Here is a 19,481-nt window from a genome sequence, read left to right on the forward strand (position 1 = left end):
ACCAGGTAGCATGGTCCACCAAGACCAGGATAAACCTGTTGCCCATGGCTGTCTTGGGGTCCAGTGGCCCCACAATGTCAATGCTCACCCGTTCAAAGGGGACACTGACTACAGGGAAAGGTTGGAGAGGGGCCTTGTGCCTCCTTCCTCTTTTCCTACTTGCCTGCCAAGTTTGACAAGTCCTACAATGAGTATTTGAACTCTTGTGCATCTGGGGCCAATAAAAGTGGGTGGCAAGCCTTTCAAAGGTCTTGTTCTGCCCCAGATGTCCAGCTAAAGGTACGTCATGAGCCAACCCCAGTAGGAAGGCTCTAAAGCACTGGGGTACCACCAGCACACGGGCTGACCCAGGCTCAGCAACCTTAGGCTCGCTATAAAGGAGGTCGTTCTCCCAGTAGATCTAATGTGATCCAGACTGATCACCTGCTGCCTGGTTTGTGGCCTGTTGCCTCAAAGCCTCAAGAGAACGGCACTTCTTCTGCTCTGCACAAAATTCCTCCCTGGAGGGCCACCTTCTTGCTGCCAATGGGTCAGCTCAGGTAGGTTCCCCAGTTCAGAAACTTGCTCCCCAATAGGTTCCAGGGCATCCCCCTCAAGGTCTGCCTCCTCCTGGACCGTGGGAAAAATGGGGGCTGGTTTCCCGCACCCCCTACCTCCTCTCTGTAAGGCAGGTTCCTGAGCCATACTTCCAGGCTCCAGGATCTCTTGAACACCCTTGGCTGCCATAGACCGAGTGGTCACCCACGCCCACTCAGGCAGACCCAACATCTCCAAATGAGCCCTCTTCTCCACCTTAGCCCAAGGGGAGCTCTCCAAATCATTGCCCAACAGACAATCCACAGGCATGGCTGGCCTCACAGCTACCTGAAGAGTACCTGAGACCCCAACCCACTCAAAGGGAACCTGAGCCACCTTGCAGTGGCTCTCTGTGTTGTCAGCTGCAACAACTGGGTAAAAGGCATTGGGGACAACCTGCTCTTGAGACACCAGGTGACACTTGACAGCTGTGCTGTCACACTGGCTCCTGTGTCTCTAAGAGTCTCCACTCTATGGCCATTGATGGTCACCCACTGCCTGTATTTCTTAGTGTTATCAGGCAGCTGAGCTTGAGGGACCATCTCAAAGTCTCCTAATGAGACAAGGGACATTTCTGCGGGACCACACCCACCTTGAGCACCCTTCTCCTCCACTCCCAGGGCTACACTGGCCATTTTATGGAGCGTGCACGGGGTGGTAAATACTGACCCATTTGGGGACACTGGGGATCATACCAATGGTGTCCCACCTGCTTACACTGAAAGCAGGTAGCAGGCCCCCTATGAACAGGTTTACCTGTCGGGGTTCTGTCTTCTTCTCAGGGGGAGGCTGGGAATCCTTACCTTGGTTCCCTTGGGAATTACTTTTGGTGCCCTTTCTGGAACTCCCTCTGTTTACCCTTGTCCCCCCCCACTCTTCTGCTGGGGACCCTGCCCACCCTTGGCAGAGTCTCATACATCACCCTTGTGGAGCCTGGTACTGACCCAGCGGTCCGCCTCCTCAGCAAGCTTCCTAGGGATAGTCAACTTGCTATCAATCAGGTGCTTGCATAGCTCTGGAAAACAATTAGCAGACAAGTGTTCCCTTGAAATCAAATCATAGAGAGCTTCAAAAGTATCCACTTTGCTACCCTTCACCCAACCATCCATAGCTCTGCAAAAGAAAGATACATATTCTACCCAAGCGGTTCCCTCCAGCTTCTTACAATTCCTGAACCTCTGTCTAGAGAGGTCTGGGGTCAAACCATATCTTGTCATCAGTGCTTCCTTCATTTGGGCATAAGACATCCTATTCTCACTGGGTAGGTCTCACAAAGTATCCCTCCCCTCACTCACAAAGCGGCCCCACAACCCCACTCCCCAATCTTTCTCAGGGACCCGGTGGGCCAACATTGCTATTTCATAGGCTGCAAACCACTGCCCAATATCTTCATGCTTATGGAAATCTCTGATGACATCCTTGGGAATATATACCCTGCCTTCTGAAGGCACAGATGGTGCGCTGCCACCAGAGGGATTGATCTCTAAGCCCTTCACCTTAATCTCTAACTCCCTCAACATCCTTGCATGTTCCATTCTCATTCTCTCTCTCTCCAAGGACAATCTGTTATTCTCCGCTTCCCTCTGACCATCCATCTTAAGCTTAGTCATCTCCAGCTTGTGTGCCCTATTTCTCTCCCTGTCTTCCAACTCTCTGGGGGACAGATCTTTGGAAGAGATACTACTGCCAGGTGGGGACGGTACCCCTCCCCTGGCTGGAAACACTGGCCTATCCAGTTGCCCATCTGCATCCCCAGCTGGCTCCACCACAAGATCAGGGGCATTTCTTGCTTCTACCCAGGCCCTCAGTTCCTTTTGGTAGTCATCCTTTTTAGAAATGCCTGGTGTAGCAACTTTCAATTTCTTGCAGAGATGCTGGAGCTGTTTCAAAGTGTAGGTTTTCAACCTCTCAAAATCAAGATCCATAGAGGCAACAGATGCTGGTCTACTCATGGTAGTAAAAATTGGTAGATCTCAGGAAAAAATAACAGTCCAAGGAAAAAAATTCAACTAAAGAAATGTATGTGGCCGCGTTTGGTCTGCACTCACTAGTAGTGTACACCAATCACTGTATATGAGTCACAAATGCAGGTCCAAATCCTCACCACTGACCACCAATGTTAGAACTGAGGGTCTATAGTTGGCAATGGTATACACCTTTGTCCAAATAGGGACCCTTGCTTCTAAGTCAGGATAAGGGGATTACACTCCTAGATAATCCCTGCTCACCCCCTTGGTAGCTTGGCACGAGCAGACAGGCTTATCTCAGAGGCAGTGTGTTAAGCATATGTGAACACATACAGTAATACAGTGAACACACTACAGATGGACACCACACAGGTTTTATAAAAATAAGTATTCTTTATACAGACTTAACACAAGACCACAAACAACAAAAATCCACAATACTGTACTTTAAATTGGTTTCAAGATGGTAAAAGTTACTTAGTTCAAGTTGATGATAAATGCCACACAGTTCTCACAAAAGTACCTGGATGTGTAAAGCAAAATAAACAAAAGACTCGCAGAGGGAGATGTGTCGGTTCCATGCTCCGGGGGAGATGATGCGTCGCGCCTCAATGCTTGCGCAGAATAGGGGATGCTTCGTGATGCTTACCGGTGAGGGGTGATGCATAGGTTCTCGGCCTGCTGCCCGGTTGTGATGCGCAAGATGGCGCATTGATGCGATGCAACAATCCTGGTGCGATGCGAAAAGATGGTGCCCTTGATGCGACGATGCAACGGTGATGCGTTCACGCCCTGGCAGCCTTGCGACGACTCTGTACTTTGGAGCCGTGACAGGCCCTGCGACATGCTTCTCCGGTGATGCGATGGCGACCCTCTCGATTGCGTCACGTATCTCCGGTGATGCGACAACAGACAGCTTCGACGAAGGCACGCTTCCTGGGAGATGCGGCGGCGGCGGCACGCTTCTCCGGCAATGCGACGACTACAGCTGCGGCGGCGACACGCTTCTTCTCATTGCGTCACGCTTTCAGCTCCCAGCGACACACAGGCTTCTGCAGATAGAATTCCCAGCAAGGAAATTCAGAGGGGAGCTGATGGTGAAGTCTTTTGTCCCTGAGACTTCAGCAGGAGGCAAGCACAAGTTCAAGCACTTGGAGAAATATTCTGTAAGACGATGAAAGTCTTTTGAAAAGTTCCTTCTCCTTTCCTTGGCAATGAAGACACCACTGCAGGCCAACCCAGCAAACAACACACTGGCAGAGGGGCAGTCCAAACTCCTGCAGCTTCCTTGGTTCTTCTCCTTGGCAAAAGGTTTGTCTTGTTTCCAGAAGTGATCTAAAGTTCTTGGGTCTGGGTCCCAATATTTATACCCCAAAATCCTTTGTTCTCTGAATGCAGAGAAGCCTCTGCCTAGTCCAAACCAGTTCTTGAGCACTTTGTTTACAGGGCTCCTTCTTTCCTTTCACAGTGCAGGACAGAAACATCAGACGCCCCACAGGAGGTGGAGCCAGCATTGTGGAGGGAAAGCACAGCCCTGGAGCACTTTGTTGACATGATTCCTTCTAATCTTTCGCAGTGCAGGGCAGAGACATCAGCCGCACCCCAGGAGGTGGAGCCAGCATTGTGGAGGGAAGGCCCAGCCCTATTCAGGTCCCAGGTGCAACTGCTCCCTCCCACCTAGATGCAGATCTCCCTAGTCACCCCTGGGCTGACTCATTCTGTCTCCTGGAATTCCCCATCCCTGTCACTCAAACTCCAGACAAGGAATACACAACCTAGCAGAGGCAGGCTTTGGATAGTTAGACACGAAAATACCTACTTTCTAAAAGTATTATTTTCAAACACAGAATGTTAAAACCAACTTTCCTTAAAGATGTATTTTATCATTCTGAGTTCAGGCATACTAAATTTGTATTTCTACCATGTTTCCCGAGTCAGTTAGGATTATAAAATGTAATAATCTAACTGCCCATTCTGGCCTATGGAGAACAGGTAGCCTGGCAATAGTGAAAAACGAAAATGGCTGTAATTCACTATTAGTGGGTGCACTTGGTCAGTCAGCATGGCAGTACCAGACTGCACATAGGTTCTGCAATGGCAGACCTGAGACACACTTTACAAGCTTCTTCTGTGGTTAACACAACCAGTGCTGCAAGCCCACCAGCAGCATTTGATTTACAAGCCCTGGGCACACATGGTGCACTGTACTAGGGTCTGACAAGTAAATCAAATAACCCAATCTTGGAGTCACTAATCAATACATCAATTTAACATAGGGAGCACTTGCACTGTGGCACTGAATATCAGTGGCAAAGTGCCCAAAGCATATAACCAGCAAAAACATATAAAAAACAGAGGAGGCAATCTAATAAAAATGGGAGGGAGACTCACGCCAATGATGCCAGGTCTAACACATACTGCACAGAACGCAGTAGGTTGTATTGTTTCAACCACTCAAGTTTGTGTTTCTCACTTTATTTTCACATAATTTTGCAGTAGTATCAATCCTGGGTCCTGACGAATGCCTCAACCATAGTCTGGTCATTGGAGGCAGAAACATGTAGACCATTTTTTCTATCTATAGGATTGGGGCTTATTCTGTTAAAAGCCCTTACACTGAGGTATTTTTAATCTTGGCACGATGTTAGTTTCAATAAAATTTTAATATAGCATTGTAGCCATTTTTAACTGATCACTGTATCACAACAATAATATATTTATGCACTGCAACCCATCATTTATAACCACCTTAAAACCATCTGTGCATCTGGAAGTACATGTTGATACTAAGGGTCACCACAACCCGACACCTTGGGAAGTTTTTCCTATAATTGGTGCGGGTAAGAAGGTGATAAAACTAAACCCAGATGATGATATCAGCCTTGCAGGCTATTGATGGGAATCTTTCTAGGCACATGCTGACAGATGCTTAGTTGGGAGAAATGTGGTGAATAGGGTGCGTTGGACAATGCACATTTAGCTCTCGGGTTTTCATTGAAGCCTTCCAACAGAACCTCCTCTACCCGGTGTTATATAATTGAGGAAAAGGGGATAAGGTAGAATTAGGTCTTTAAATATTGTAGTCCCCAAGAACCTAATTAAAAGAAGTTGTTTTTTCTAACACATACTAACCAACTGCTTGCACTACATGGACCATATGCAATCCAAGCCATACTAACGTCATTGTATACTTATATGACAAGTAACACATAAATGACAGCTAACCATTTTGAGGACACAGAAATATGAAAAAATAAATAGAAAGTTCTTTATTCAGTAAAATATTTTTGAAATTGGGATAAGGATAAGGCCATTGGCCAGTCCAATGGAGTCCATGGGTTTGAGGGCCACATATTTCATGGCCTTCATTGCTTGCCTGCACTTCTCCTGCAAAGGAACACCTTCATGAGTTGTGAAATGCCCAGACCCTCACACTCTAACTGTGGCATGAGGCCACAATGACTGCATGCCATAACCAGCATTCTAATTGTGTGACAACCATTTATGCACCATACGCTGTGTACGCATGCAAAAAACGCCTACAACAAGTTTGTCTCTGTAGGGACTGTAACAACTGTAAAACACTGTACATGTCCTGGACACACACTAAAAACATGATGTCCCCAAACAAAATCAGGTTGGAATGACCGCCCTCTTATTGTACAGGCGCTGGTCAATGCAGACCACTGACACTGACACTGAGGTAGAGTCCTGGGAGGCAACAGAGTCAGGACATTGTCAGAATAATGCCTACCTTACACTCACCATGGGCACAGGAACTGTATCAGATAGGTCCACAGCCTTGATGGGTATTGGCCTGCAGTGGAATGCCACCTGTGGCAAGGTTGTCATTGCCACTTGTTTTCCAGATCTATAGAAGGCACAGACATGGGTCCACCACTATCAAGTCACATACAAGTATTGTACCATTTATTGGTGTACATGGGTGTGTCCAAAGTCACTACCATGTAGTCAAAGTTCATATGTATCAAGGAGTATTGATGAAACACGTTGCAACACTTGCACTATGTTGACATCTGAAAGCACGAACCATGTGGAAGTGAGTTTCCTAAAGAAAGCTTTGTGACTTCATGTTACACCCATAGACAAAACCAATGTTAACATCGACATCTAGCCAAAGTAGGCACAAAAATCTTGGATACATACTGTTAGAACTGGGGGTCTCTAGTTGGCAATGGTATACACCTTTGTCCAAATAGGGACCCTTGCTTCTAAGTCAGGATAAGGGGAGTACACTCCTAGATAACCCCTACTCACCCCCTTGGTAGCTTGGCACGAACAGACAGGCTTATCTCAGAGGCAGTGTGTTAAGGATATGTGAACACATACAGTAATACAGTGAAAACACTACAGATAGACACCACACAGGTTTTATAAAAATAGGTATTCTTTATATAGACTTAACACAAGACCACAAACGACAAAAATCCACAATACTGTACTTTAAATTGCTTTCAAGATGGTAAAAGTTACTTAGTTCAAGTTGATGATAAATGCCACACAATTCTCACAAATGTACTTGGATGCGTAAAGTAAAATAAACAAAAGACTCGCAGAGTGAGATGCGTCGGTTCCGTGCTCCCGGGGGAGATGATGCGTCGCGCCGCAATGCTTGCGCAGAGTAGGGGATGCGTCATGGTCCTTACCGGTGCGGGGGTGATGCCTAGGTTCTCGGCCTAGGTTCTCGGCGATGTGCAAGATGGTGCACCGATGCGATGCAACAATCCTGGTGCGATGCGAGAAGATGGTGCCCTTGATGCGGCGATGCAACAGCGATGCGTTCACGCCCTGGCAGCCTTGTGACGACTCTGTACTTTGGAGCCATGACAGGACCTGCGACACGCTTCTCCGGTGATGCGATGGCGACCCTCTCGACGGTGTAATGCTTCTCCGGTGATGCGACCGCAGACAGCTTCGACGAAGACACGCTTCCTGGGAGATGCAGCGGCGGCACGCTTATCCAGCGATGCAACAACTACAGCTGCGGCGGTGACACGCTGCTTCTCGTTGTGTCGCGCTTCCAGCTCCCAGCGACACGCAGGCTTCTGCAGATAGGATTCCCAGCAAGGAAATTCAGAGAGGAGCTGGTGGTGAAGTCTTTTGTCCCTGAGACTTCAGCAGGAGGCAAGCACAAGTTCCAGCCCTTGGAGAAATATTCTGTAAGATGATGAAAGTCCTTTGGAAAGGAGTTCCTTCTCCTTTCCTTGGCAATGAAGACACGACTGCAGGCCAACTCCTGCAGCTTCCTTGGTTCTTCTCCTTGGCAAAAGGTTTGTCGTGTTCCCGGAATTGATCTAAAGTTCTTGGGTCTGGGTTCCAATATTTATACCCCAAATTCCTTTGTTCTCTGAAGGCAGAGTGGCCTCTGCCTAGTCCAAACCAGTTCTTGAGCACTTTCTTTACAGGACTCCTTCTTTCCTTTCACAGTGCAGGGCAGAAACATCAGACGCCCCACAGGAGGTGGATCCAGCATTGTGGAGGGAAAGCACAGACGTGGAGCACTTTGTTGACATGATTCCTTCTCTTTTTTCACAGTGCAGGGCAGAGACATCAGCCGCACCCCAGGAGGTGGAACCAGCGTTGTGGGGGGAAGGCCCAGCCCTATTCAGGTCCCAGGTGCAGCTCTTCCCTCCCATCTAGATGCAGATCTCCCTATTCACCACTGGGCTGACTCATTCTGTCTCCTGGAATTCCCCAGCCCTGTCACTCAAACTCCAGACAAGGAATACACAACCTAGCAGATGCAGGCTTTGGATAGTTAGACAAGAAAATACCTACTTTCTAAAAGTGGTATTTCCAAACACAGAATGTTAAAACCAACTTTACTAAAAGATGTGTTTATCATTCTGAGTTCAGGCATACTAAATTCTAATTTCTACCATGTTCCCTGGGGCAGTTAGGATTATGAGATATAATAATCTAACTGCCCATTCTGGCCTATGGAGAACAGGTAGCCTTGCAATAGTGAAAAACGAAAATGGCTGTAATTCACTATTAGGACATGCTACACACACCAGGGCATGTCCTACCTTATACTTACAATGCACCCTGCCCTTGGGCCTACCATAGGGGTGTCTGATATGAAGAAAAGGGAAGGTTTAGAGACTGGAAAATGGGTGCACTTGGTCAGTCAGCATGGCAGTACCAGACTGCACATAGGTGCTGCAATGGCAGACCTGAGACACACTTTACAAGCTGCTTCTGTGGGTGGCACATCCAGTGCTGCAAGCCCACCAGCAGCGTTTGATTTACAAGCCCTGGGCACACATGGTGCACTGTACTAGGGTCTGACAAGTAAATCAAATAACCCAATCATTGAGTCACTAATCAATACAATCATTTAACATAGGGAGCACTTGCACTGTGGCACTGAATAGCAGTGGCACAGTGCCCAAAGTATATAACCAGCAAAAACATATCAAAATCAGAGGCAATCTGACAAAAATGGAAGGGAGACTCAAGCCAATGATGCCAGGTGTCCCCTCCAGCTGAAATGTGGGGAGAACTACCCTTCTCCTTGGGAGTTCTCATCACTAAGGCAGAAAAATCTGTACAGACCATCAGCGTTGGCGTGTTCTGTACCAGGGCGGTGTTCCACCATAAAGTCCATACCCTGTAGGGAATTGGACCACTTCAACAACTTTGGGTTCTCACCCCTCATCTTCATTAGCCATCTGAGGGGCCTGTGGTCGGTCTTAACCAGGCAGTGACTCCCAAACAAGTATGGTCTCAGCTTCTTCAGTGCCCAGACCACAGCAAATGCCTCACGCTCAATTGCACTCTACCTCTGTTCCCGTGGAAGTAACCTCCTACTGATGAAGGCTACAGGTTGGTCTAGGCCCTCTTCATTAATCTGTGATAGAACAGCCCTCACACCATGCTCTGAAGCGTCTGTCTGAACAATGAATTCTTTTGAGAAGTTGGGCACCTGAAGCACGGGTGCTGTGCACATGGCAGTCTTTAGGGCGTCAAAAGCCTTCTGGCAGGTGTCAGTCCAGTTCACTTTCTTGGGCTGCTTCCTGGAAGTCAGCTCAGTCAAGGGTGCAACAATATTGCCATACCCCTTGATAAACCTCCTGTAGTACCCCGTGAGTCCTAAAAAGGTTCTCACCTGTGTCTGAGTCTTTGGGGGTTCCCATGCCAGGATGGTATCAATCTTGGGTTGCAGGGGCGCCACCTGGCTGCTCCCTACCTGGTGCCCCAAGTACACCACGGAACCCTGCCTGATCTGGCACTTACTTGCCTTGATCGTGAGGCCTGCCTTTTGCAGTGCCATCAACACTTCTCAGAGGTGGCGCAGATGCAATGTCATCCAGGTAGGCGGCACTGAAATCCTACAGTCCAGCCAACACCTGGTTGGCCAACCTCTGAAAGGTGGCAGGGGCATTCTTCATCCAAAAAGCATCACCCGGAATTGGTAGTGACCATCTGGTGTGGAGAATGCTGACCTCTCTTTGGCCCCATCAGTCAAGGCGATCTGCCAGTACCCAGACGTCAAATCAAACATGCTGAGGTACCGTGCAGCCCCTAACCGATTTATGAGCTCATCAGCTCTGGGGATGGGGTGCGCGTCAGTCATGGTGACTGAATTGAGTCCTCGGTAGTCCACACAGAACTGGAGTTCAGGTTTGGCACCAGGCGCGCCAGCCTTTGGGACCAAAACCACTGGGCTGGCCCAAGGACTGTTTGAGGACTCAATCACCCCTAAAGCAAATATCTTGGAGACTTCCTCCTTGATGTAAGCTCTGACCTTGTCAGTCACTCTGTAAGCCTTGTGCTTCACAGGAGGACTGTCCCCGGAGTCCCCATCATGGATGCACCACTCAGTGATACCAAGAATCAAGGAAAATAGATCAGAGAATTGCCCCAACAATTGGCGACAATCTTGCTGCTGATCAGGGGTCAGGGTGGAAGGGAGGCTGACTCCATCCACTGACCTATCTTGCTCTGTCACAGACAGGAGGTCAGGAAGAGGCTCGGTCTCCTCCTCCATTCCATCATCCATCGCTAGGAGCATGTCCACTTCGGACCTTTCTAAGTGGGGCTTCAGGTGGTTAACATGTAGGACCCGCAAAGGGTTCCTGGGAGACCGCAAGTTCACCAGATAGGTGACATCACTCTTGTGCTCCACCACCTCAAATGGACCGGACCACCTGTCCTGGAGCGCACAAGGCTCTACAGGGGCCATGACCCAAACTTTCTGTCCAGGTTGAAGCTCAATCATAGTGGCATTCTGATCGTACAACCGCTTCATCTCTTCCTGGCTGGCTTCCAAATTCGTCTGAGCGAGCGCTCTGAATCGCCGAGTCTGGTTCCTGAAGGCCAGCATGTAACTATACACATCCAGGGGAGGTTTCCTGGGAGATTGCTCCCAGCCTTCCTTGACCAGACTCAAAGGTCCTCTTACTGGGTATCCATACAACAGTTCAAAGGGACTGAACTCTAGGGACTTTTGTGGCACCTCACGGTAAGCAAACAAAAGGCATGGCAAGAGGACGTCCCACTTATGCCTCATTGGTTCTTCAAGACCCATGATCATGCCTTTAAGGGTCTGGTTGAATCTTTCAACCAGCCCATTACCTTGGGGGTGGTAAAGAGTGGTGAACTTGTAGGTAACACCACATTCCTTCCACAGGGACGTCATATAAATAGATATGAAATTGGTATCACGGTCTGATACCACCTCTCTGGGGAACCCCACACAGGAGAAAATCCCCATCAGTGCACGTCCCACCACGGGGGCCATCACTGTCCTGAGCAGGATGGATTCCAGGTACCAGGTAGCATGGTCCACCAAGACCAGGATAAACCTGTTGCCCATGGCTGTCTTGGGGTCCAGTGGCCCCACAATGTCAATGCTCACCCGTTCAAAGGGGACACTGACTACAGGGAAAGGTTGGAGAGGGGCCTTGTGCCTCCTTCCTCTTTTCCTACTTGCCTGCCAAGTTTGACAAGTCCTACAATGAGTATTTGAACTCTTGTGCATCTGGGGCCAATAAAAGTGGGTGGCAAGCCTTTCAAAGGTCTTGTTCTGCCCCAGATGTCCAGCTAAAGGTACGTCATGAGCCAACCCCAGTAGGAAGGCTCTAAAGCACTGGGGTACCACCAGCACACGGGCTGACCCAGGCTCAGCAACCTTAGGCTCGCTATAAAGGAGGTCGTTCTCCCAGTAGATCTAATGTGATCCAGACTGATCACCTGCTGCCTGGTTTGTGGCCTGTTGCCTCAAAGCCTCAAGAGAACGGCACTTCTTCTGCTCTGCACAAAATTCCTCCCTGGAGGGCCCCCTTCTTGCTGCCAATGGGTCAGCTCAGGTAGGTTCCCCAGTTCAGAAACTTGCTCCCCAATAGGTTCCAGGGCATCCCCCTCAAGGTCTGCCTCCTCCTGGACCGTGGGAAAAATGGGGGCTGGTTTCCCGCGCCCCCTACCTCCTCTCTGTAAGGCAGGTTCCTGAGCCATACTTCCAGGCTCCAGGATCTCTTGAACACCCTTGGCTGCCATAGACCGAGTGGTCACCCACGCCCACTCAGGCAGACCCAACATCTCCAAATGAGCCTTCTTCTCCACCTTAGCCCAAGGGGAGCTCTCCAAATCATTGCCCAACAGACAATCCACAGGCATGGCTGGCCTCACAGCTACCTGAAGAGTACCTGAGACCCCAACCCACTCAAAGGGAACCTGAGCCACCTTGCAGTGGCTCTCTGTGTTGTCAGCTGCAACAACTGGGTAAAAGGCATTGGGGACAACCTGCTCTTGAGACACCAGGTGACACTTGACAGCTGTGCTGTCACACTGGCTCCTGTGTCTCTAAGAGTCTCCACTCTATGGCCATTGATGGTCACCCACTGCCTGTATTTCTTAGTGTTATCAGGCAGCTGAGCTTGAGGGACCATCTCAAAGTCTCCTAATGAGACAAGGGACATTTCTGCGGGACCACACCCACCTTGAGCACCCTTCTCCTCCACTCCCAGGGCTACACTGGCCATTTTATGGGGCGTGCACGGGTGGTAAATACTGACCCATTTGGGGACACTGGGGATCATACCAATGGTGTCCCACCTGCTTACACTGAAAGCAGGTAGCAGGCCCCCTATGAACAGGTTTACCTGTCGGGGTTCTGTCTTCTTCTCAGGGGGAGGCTGGGAATCCTTACCTTGGTTCCCTTGGGAATTACTTTTGGGGCCCTTTCTGGAACTCCCTCTGTTTACCCTTGTCCCCCCCACTCTTCTGCTGGGGACCCTGCCCACCCTTGGCAGAGTCTCATACATCACCCTTGTGGAGCCTGGTACTGACCCAGCGGTCCGCCTCCTCAGCAAGCTTCCTAGGGATAGTCAACTTGCTATCAATCAGGTGCTTGCGTAGCTCTGGAAAACAATTAGCAGACAAGTGTTCCCTTGAAATCAAATCATAGAGAGCTTCAAAAGTATCCACTTTGCTACCCTTCACCCAACCATCCATAGCTCTACAAAAGAAAGATACATATTCTACCCAAGTGGTTCCCTCCAGCTTCTTACAATTCCTGAACCTCTGTCTAGAGAGGTCTGGGGTCAAACCATATCTTGTCATCAGTGCTTCCTTCATTTGGGCATAAGACATCCTATTCTCACTGGGTAGGTCTCACAAAGTATCCCTCCCCTCACTCACAAAGCGGCCCCACAACCCACTCCCCAATCTTTCTCAGGGACCCGGTGGGCCAACATTGCTATTTCATAGGCTGCAAACCACTGCCCAATATCTTCATGCTTATGGAAATCTCTGATGACATCCTTGGGAATATATACCCTGCCTTCTGAAGGCACAGATGGTGCGCTGCCACCCGAGGGATTGATCTCTAAGCCCTTCACCTTAATCTCTAACTCCCTCAACATCCTTGCATGTTCCATTCTCATTCTCTCTCTCTCCAAGGACAATCTGTTATTCTCCGCTTCCCTCTGACCATCCATCTTAAGCTTAGTCATCTCCAGCTTGTGTGCCCTATTTCTCTCCCTGTCTTCCAACTCTCTGGGGGACAGATCTTTGGAAGAGATACTACTGCCAGGTGGGGACGGTACCCCTCCCCTGGCTTGAAACACTGGTCTATCCAGTTGCCCATCTGCATCCCCAGCTGGCTCCACCACAAGATCAGGGGCATTTCTTGCTTCTACCCAGGCCCTCAGTTCCTTTTGGTAGTCATCCTTTTTAGAAATGCCTGGTGTAGCAACTTTCAATTTCTTGCAGAGATGCTGGAGCTGTTTCAAAGTGTAGGTTTTCAACCTCTCAAAATCAAGATCCATAGAGGCAACAGATGCTGGTCTACTCATGGTAGTAAAAATTGGTAGATCTCAGGAAAAAATAACAGTCCAAGGAAAAAAATTCAACGAAAAAAATTTATGTGGCCGCGTTTGGTCTGCACTCACTAGTAGTGTACACCAATCACTGTATATGAGTCACAAATGCAGGTCCAAATCCTCACCACTGACCACCAATGTTAGAACTGAGGGTCTATAGTTGGCAATGGTATACACCTTTGTCCAAATAGGGACCCTTGCTTCTAAGTCAGGATAAGGGGATTACACTCCTAGATAATCCCTGCTCACCCCCTTGGTAGCTTGGCACGAGCAGAGAGGCTTATCTCAGAGGCAGTGTGTTAAGCATATGTGAACACATACAGTAATACAGTGAAAACACTACAGATGGACACCACACAGGTTTTATAAAAATAAGTATTCTTTATACAGACTTAACACAAGACCACAAACAACAAAAATCCACAATACTGTACTTTAAATTGGTTTAAAGATGGCAAAAGTTACTTAGTTCATGTTGATGATAAATGCCACACAGTTCTCACAAAAGTACCTGGATGTGTAAAGCAAAATAAACAAAAGACTCGCAGAGGGAGATGTGTCGGTTCCGTGCTCCGGGGGAGATGATGCGTCGCGCCTCAATGCTTGCGCAGAATAGGGGATGCTTCGTGATGCTTACCGGTGAGGGGTGATGCATAGGTTCTCGGCCTGCTGCCCGGTTGTGATGCGCAAGATGGCGCATTGATGCGATGCAACAATCCTGGTGCGATGCGAAAAGATGGTGCCCTTGATGCGACGATGCAACGGTGATGCGTTCACGCCCTGGCAGCCTTGCGACGACTCTGTACTTTGGAGCCGTGACAGGCCCTGCGACATGCTTCTCCGGTGATGCGATGGCGACCCTCTCGACGGCGTCACGTATCTCCTGTGATGCGACAACAGACAGCTTCGACGAAGGCACGCTTCCTGGGAGATGCGGCGGCGGCACGCTTCTCCGGCAATGCGACGACTACAGCTGCGGCGGCGACACGCTTCTTCTCATTGCGTCACACTTCCAGCTCCCAGCGACACACAGGCTTCTGCAGATAGAATTCCCAGCAAGGAAATTCAAAGGGGAGCTGGTGGTGAAGTCTTTTGTCCCTGAGACTTCAGCAGGAGGCAAGCACAAGTTCAAGCCCTTGGAGAAATATTCTGTAAGACGATGAAAGTCTTTTGAAAAGTTCCTTCTCCTTTCCTTGGCAATGAAGACACCACTGCAGGCCAACCCAGCAAACAACACACTGGCAGAGGGGCAGTCCAAACTCCTGCAGCTTCCTTGGTTCTTCTCCTTGGCAAAAGGTTTGTCTTGTTTCCAGAAGTGATCTAAAGTTCTTGGGTCTGGGTCCCAATATTTATACCCCAAAATCCTTTGTTCTCTGAATGCAGAGAAGCCTCTGCCTAGTCCAAACCAGTTCTTGAGCACTTTATTTACAGGGCTCCTTCTTTCCTTTCACAGTGCAGGGCAGAAACATCAGACGCCCCACAGGAGGTGGAGCCAGCATTGTGGAGGGAAAGCACAGCCCTGGAGCACTTTGTTGACATGATTCCTTCTAATCTTTCGCAGTGCAGGGCAGAGACATCAGCCGCACCCCAGGAGGTGGAGCCAGCATTGTGGAGGGAAGGCCCAGCCCTATTCAGGTCCCAGGTGCAACTCCTCCCTCCCACCTAGATGCAGATCTCCCTAGTCACCCCTGGGCTGACTCATTCTGTCTCCTGGAATTCCCCATCCCTGTCACTCAAACTCCAGACAAGGAATACACAACCTAGCAGAGGCAGGCTTTGGATAGTTAGACACGAAAATACCTACTTTCTAAAAGTATTAATTTCAAACACAGAATGTTAAAACCAACTTTCCTTAAAGATGTATTTTATCATTCTGAGTTCAGGCATACTAAATTCGTATTTCTACCATGTTTCCCGAGCCAGTTAGGATTATAAGATGTAATAATCTAACTGCCCATTCTGGCCTATGGAGAACAGGTAGCCTGGCAATAGTGAAAAACGAAAATGGCTGTAATTCACTATTAGTGGGTGCACTTGGTCAGTCAGCATGGCAGTACCAGACTGCACATAGGTTCTGCAATGGCAGACCTGAGACACACTTTACAAGCTTCTTCTGTGGTTAACACAACCAGTGCTGCAAGCCCACCAGCAGCATTTGATTTACAAGCCCTGGGCACACATGGTGCACTGTACTAGGGTCTGACAAGTAAATCAAATAACCCAATCTTGGAGTCACTAATCAATACATCAATTTAACATAGGGAGCACTTGCACTGTGGCACTGAATATCAGTGGCAAAGTGCCCAAAGCATATAACCAGCAAAAACATATAAAAAACAGAGGAGGCAATCTAATAAAAATGGGAGGGAGACTCACGCCAATGATGCCAGGTCTAACACATACTGCACAGAACGCAGTAGGTTGTATTGTTTCAACCACTCAAGTTTGTGTTTCTCACTTTATTTTCACATAATTTTGCAGTAGTATCAATCCTGGGTCCTGACGAATGCCTCGACCATAGTCTGGTCATTGGAGGCAGAAACATGTAGACCATTTTTTCTATCTATAGGATTGGGGCTTATTCTGTTAAAAGCCCTTACACTGAGGTATTTTTAATCTTGGCATGATGTTAGTTTCAATAAAATTTTAATATAGCATTGTAGCCATTTTTAACTGATCACTGTATCACAACAATAATATATTTATGCACTGCAACCCATCATTTATAACCACCTTAAAACCATCTGTGCATCTGGAAGTACATGTTGATACTAAGGGTCACCACAACCCGACACCTTGGGAAGTTTTTCCTATAATTGGTGCGGGTAAGAAGGTGATAAAACTAAACCCAGATGATGATATCAGCCTTGCAGGCTATTGATGGGAATCTTTCTAGGCACATGCTGACAGATGCTTAGTTGGGAGAAATGTGGTGAATAGGGTGCGTTGGACAATGCACATTTAGCTCTCGGGTTTTCATTGAAGCCTTCCAACAGAACCTCCTCTACCCGGTGTTATATAATTGAGGAAAAGGGGATAAGGTAGAATTAGGTCTTTAAATATTGTAGTCCCCAAGACCCTAATTAAAAGAAGTTGTTTTTTCTAACACATACTAACCAACTGCTTGCACTACATGGACCATATGCAATCCAAGCCATACTAACGTCATTGTATACTTATATGACAAGTAACACATAAATGACAGCTAACCATTTTGAGGACACAGAAATATGAAAAAATAAATAGAAAGTTCTTTATTCAGTAAAATATTTTTGAAATTGGGATAAGGATAAGGCCATTGGCCAGTCCAATGGAGTCCATGGGTTTGAGGGCCACACATTTCATGGCCTTCATTGCTTGCCTGCACTTCTCCTGCAAAGGAACACCTCCCAAGGCAGGGGCATCCAGGGGGCAGGCCAGGCACCAAGTGGACAAGACAGAGGAGGACTGGGTTGGGTTTTGGGAAGGATGGAATCAGGAGGGGTGTGTGACAACTTCAGTGGTAGGGTCAGATGGAGGGGGTGGAACAACTGCAGTGGGAGGGTCAGATTGAGGGGGGTGGGTCAAATGCAGTGGTAGGGTCCGATTGAGGGGATGGGTCAACTGCAGTGGGGGGGTAGATGGAGAGGTGATGGGCTTGGCTTTACAAGTTTGGGGATGCAGTAATGGGGAATGGTACAAATGGGAATAGCGAGGGCATGTGACTTCTGGGGATTTCTTTTTAGGTGTGGAGGTTTTGGGCTGGGGAAGTATGGGTTTCTGGAGGGGGGTTTGGTCTTCAGAGCCCAGGGGGATTTTAGTCTGGGGGTGATGTAGGGTTTCTTTTTTTTCAGTGGGTAGATGGCAGGACCAGAGAAATGGATTTCCTTTTCTTCTTGGGAGGGGGTTTGTAGGTTTCAGTAGGGAAGAGGTCAAGGACACAGAGGTGGAGTGTCTTGGCAGAGTGGGTAACAGGAGAGACAAGGGTAGGGGTTGTTGAGACAGAGGGTTGTGAGGGGTGTGGTGTGTCTGTGGATGCTGTTGTGGTGTCTGGTGTTATGTCTGTGGGGGTGAGTGTGCTGTCTGTCTTGTGAGTGTGCATGTGTGTGGGTTTGTCCTTGTGTCTGTGTGTTTGTGTGCTAGGTGTGGTTGTTGAGGTGGATGCATGAGTATGTTTACATGTGCTTGGGTCAGGTAGGGTAGTTGGGACTGTGAATGGGGAAGACACAGAAGGGGGATGGGACAGCTGGAGCTGGGACACTGCTGCCGCCACTGTGGAGGCCAGAGCCTGACTGGATCTCTGTAGGACAGACATGTCAGTGTGAACGCCCTCCAGTAATTATACCATTTGTGTCAGATGTTTGGTATGTATCTGGAGGACATTCAGCACAGCTGTCTGTCTCACAGAGATCTGCCTCAGAATGCCTATTGCCTCCACACTCAGGGCAGAAGGGGAGAAAGGGGCTTGGGGTGAGGTACCTGGTGTGAAGGAGGCACCTCCCCTTCTATGGGAGTAGCCACGGACAATTGTCTGGGGAGCAGCTGGGAGGCTGGAGATGGTGGGGGTGGTGGTAAACTTGGATATAGAGGACTCAGAACCTGGGTCATCCACCACCACATGGGAGTCCTCACTGGAGCTCGAACTGGTCGGTGATCCAGCAGATGTTCTGTCCGATGTGCCCTCAGTAAGGGCTCCCCTCACCCTCCGTGCCACTGGTTCCTGCCTGCTCAGACTCACCACTGGAACCAGTCTGGTTAGCTGCTTCCCCTTGCTCTGTGGCGATGCCTCCTCCGCTGGCTGGTTTTGAATCTGTAAACAAGAAGGAAGACAAATCACATGAGTCGTCCGTATGTACTTGACACATAGGTATCATCACATATCTTCACAGATCAACCAACTACATCAATTGAAATTGTGCAATTATTTCTGATACTTTTCCACAGATAGCACTTGTTAGTATACCAGTTGACCTATGCTCCCCCACACATAATGTTGTCCGAGACATTGGGTGTATCAATATCAAAAGCCACAACCACAATGTCAACTACTTTACTATGTATCAGCTGATGTATTGTCTTTTGCTACTGATGGCCTTGTATCATGCATACCTGTCTCATCTAATGCAAGAGAGTTTAGACCTCACTATGGGAATACGAGTCACACAATTGAATTAAGACATGGTATCCATTCTGCAACCCCAAGTCATCAACTTAGGAACCACTGGGTCTAATGTTACAGGTCATATACCTCTACTGTAATACATCAAGCTGGCATAGTTATTGCATAAATCATATCACAAAGATAATGCTCCTTTGTCCTGTAGCTTAAGTACTTTCCTGTCCAGTAACACATCTAAGTAGTATTGTGGAGACACCAAGGAAGTAGGCATAGCTGGGGTGAGAGGTATGTGACCCACAGTCTTGTGTCATCTATCCACAGTGTAGGAAAATGACTAAGAATGTTGTGCACATTGGAAACATCTCACCAGTTTCACCTGTGAACAATGCTCAGCACACTGTCAAGTCCAATGACAGAGGGCCCGATTCACAGAACTAACTTAAGACAAAATCCTAAACTTACTACTTTTGGTATTCACAGAAGTTAGGATTT

The sequence above is a fragment of the Triturus cristatus genome, chromosome 9 (assembly GCF_964204655.1).
Source record: "Triturus cristatus chromosome 9, aTriCri1.1, whole genome shotgun sequence".
Taxonomy (NCBI): Eukaryota; Metazoa; Chordata; class Amphibia; order Caudata; family Salamandridae; genus Triturus; species Triturus cristatus.